Source organism: Triticum urartu, chromosome 2A (genome assembly GCF_056163025.1).
Source record: "Triticum urartu cultivar PI428250 chromosome 2A, HENAU_Tu73, whole genome shotgun sequence".
Lineage (NCBI taxonomy): Eukaryota > Viridiplantae > Streptophyta > Magnoliopsida > Poales > Poaceae > Triticum > Triticum urartu.
Genome location: NC_141874.1, coordinates 368144930 through 368148602, shown reverse-complemented (window position 1 = coordinate 368148602; position 3673 = coordinate 368144930).

The window sequence follows — 3673 nt, the reverse complement described above, 5'->3', positions numbered from 1 at the left end:
TCCACGTTGATAGAGACTTCAACCCACGAAGGGTAACGGTTGCGCGAGTCCACGGAGGGCTCCACCCACGAAGGGTCCACGAAGAAGCAACCTTGTCTATCCCACCATGGCCATCGCCCACGAAGGACTTGCCTCACTAGGGTAGATCTTCATGAAGTAGGCGATCTCCTTGCCCGTACAAACTCCTTGGTTCAACTCCACAATCTTGACGGAGGATCCCAAGTGACACCTAACCAATCTAGGAGACACCACTCTCCAAGAGGTAACAAATGGTGTGTTGATGATGAACTCCTTGCTCTTGTGCTTCAAATGATAGTCTCCCCAACACTCAACTCTCTCTCATAGGATAGGAATTGGTGGAAAGATGATTTGAGTGGAAAGCAACTTGGGGAAGGCTAGAGATCAAGATTTATGTGGTTGGAATGGAATATCTTGACCTCAACACAAGTGTAGGTGGTTCTCTCTCAGAAAATGTATGTTGGAAGTGTAGGCATGTTCTGATGGCTCTCTCCTCGAATGAAGAGTGGGTGGAGGGGTATATATAGCCTCCACACAAAATCTAACCGTTACACACAATTTACCAAACTCGGTGGGACCGAATCGTGAAACTCGGTCAGACCGATTTAGTTCATAATGTGATCGTTAGGATTTTCGGTGGGACCGACATGTCAACTCGGTGAGACCGATTTCGTTAGGGTTAGGGCATAACGTAATCTCGGTGAGACCGATTACACAAACTCGGTGGGACCAATTTTGGTAATAGACAAACACAGAGTTGGTCAGGCAAACTCGGTTGGACCGATTCACTTATCTCGGTTGTAGCGACCAGACCTCAAACAGTCTGATCTCTGTGCTCCGGTGTCATCCCTGGATCAGTAATGCTGACACCACACAATACTCGGAGGATTTATAGCAGAGTAGCAATCACACACTTATTACATCGAGTGTCTCAAAAGAGAACTTACTACAATAACTATGGCTTAAGGCCATCTAGTGACGATAACAGCGGAAAGCTTGGAAGATAAGTGAGTCCATCAACTCCAACGGCATCACTGAGTATAGAACCACGACCTAAAACTCCTCAATCGTCGTCTGATAAGTCTGCAACATTAACGTTGCAGCCCGAAACGGGTCAGCACATGGAATATGCTGGCAAGGTAACACATAGAGAGTAATGGAATGCAACAGCTATACTATATGCATATTTGGCTGGTGGAAAGCTCTATGGTTACAGTTTTTGCATAAAGCCAATTTTTCCCTACTTCAAAGGAATAACATTAATTACTATCATGGTGGTTGTGAAACATTGAGAATGGTTGACAGCATTCGCAATCCCAATTAAGTAACATCATTAAAACTCATCAAAATTAATTTAGAGTAACATGTTGAGATTCACATGAAAATCCAGGTACTAGATACTCAAGATGTCCATAACCGGGGACACGGCTAATCATGATTAGTTTATACACTCTGCAGAGGTTTGCACACTTTTCCCCACAACACTCGATCGCCTCCGTTTGGTTTCTCGCACTGCAGGGTGTTTGAGAAGACGGATGACCGAGACACAGTCTTTCAGAAGCGCTAGCACCTTACGACGGGTAGACCGGTACACCTACTTTCCCCTACATATGCTAGTGTACCACTGTAAGAGTTCGCACAACTTAGTCAACTATGCCAGAGCCCATAATGGCTTGTGGCTGCACACGGAAGTTTCTAGTAAGAATAATCTCATGATCCCTTTGGGCCTGGGTGGCGGTCCAAATAAAACAGGCAAGTCCTGGAAACCCCAGGTGCCTCAATCCACCCAGATGTGTGTTAGGTTGCCACCTTAGATAAACCCTTAATTATCAATCTCACATCTGTCATGGATATCACTCACCCAATCCACGTCTACTAGCATAGCATGGCATAATGAGCAAACGTAGAAGTAACTCCCAAAGGTTTGATAATAAACAGGTAATAGGTACTACCTCATCTACTTCCCATCCCACAGTTTAATTAGATCCTAATCATGCAATGTGTGAGGATTGATCTAATGCAATAAAACTGGGTTGTAGAAAAGGTATGATCAAAGTGTTACTTGCCTTGCTGATGATCCGCGAAACCTAGAGATTCAACGTAACAGGCGGCGCACTCCGGGTATTCTATCGCAGACAAACAACAAGCATACAATAAGTACTCATCTAATGCACAGGTAAAACTCAAATAGAAGATCTAACCAGAAAGTTCAACTTAAGAACCCTGGTTGGCAAAAAGAATCAAATCGAACGAAGCAAAAGAAATCAAACGGCGAAAGAAAACAACTTCGTTCTAGTAATCTGGATCTAGGGCAAATTTTACAGTAGCAAAAACATGTTTAAGTTGATTATTCGGAAAGAGGGTTTCGAGACGAAACTCCAGGCACTTGAATCGCCTGATTCCGATAAATGAGCAAAAAGTTATACTAAAACGAAAATCGGATTAGAAATCGCGATCAGAAAATAACCGCGAAAAATCCGACGAAAAAGAAAAACGACGAACAGATTTTTTTTTTTAAAAAAAACAGCACGGAAACGAGGCGGCGGCGAACCTCGAAAGGCGCGCGCTCCGGCGACGGCGGCGGCGGCGGCGGGCGGCGCTAGGGCTAGGGCAGCCGGCGGGGTGGGCTCTCCTCGGGCCGGCTCGGGCGCTATTTAAAGGCGCCCCGGGCGGAGGTTTCCTGGCCGGGTACGGCCCGTAGTTGGTTTCCGTTTTTTTTATAATTCCGCTCGGAAGAAAAATAAAAAGAAATACTAAACGGACTCCAAAAATCACGAAATAAATTTTGCCGGGTTTCTAAAATCAAGCCCGATAAAGTGAACATTTATCTGGGCCCAAACTACAACTTTGAAAAACGCGCATTTTTCCTAAATTCAAATAAAATACCGAAAAACTCCGAAATAAAACTTATTTGATTTTTTTTATTAAATCCTCAATATTTCTATATTTTGGGAAAGTCATTTTATTCCCGCTCTCATATTTTTGTAATTGAAATAATTGATGATAAAATAAATAAAATCAAATGATCCTGTTTACATAATTTGAGAAAACTCAAATATGTAAATAACGAAATCCCCAACTCTCTCCGTGGGTCCTTGAGTTGCTTAGGATTTTCTAGGATCAAAACCAAAAGCAAAATAAAATATGATATGCATGATGACCTATTGTATAACATTCCAAATTGAAAATTTGGGATGTTACAAACCTACCCCCCTTAAGATGAATCTCGCCCTCGAGATTCGGGTTGGCTAGAAAATAGGTGAGGGTGGTCTTTGAGCAAATCTTCCTCTCGCTCCCAGGTGGCTTCATCCTCCGTGTGGTGGTTCCACTGAACTTTGCAAAACTTGATAACCTTGCTACGAGTAACTCGACTGGCAAACTCGAGGATCTTGACTGGTTTCTCCTCATATGTCAAATTGTTGTCCAACTGGATTGCTTCCAATGGCACTGCGTCTCTCAAAGGTATGTCAGCCATCTCCGCATGACACTTCTTCAACTGAGAAACGTGAAACACATCATGCACTCCGGCCAATCCTTCTGGCAATTCCAACTTGTAGGCCACTTCCCCCATACGCTCCAAAACTCGATATGGTCCTACAAATCATGGCGCTAACTTCCCCTTAACTCCAAAGCGCTTAATCCCTCGAAGTGGGGA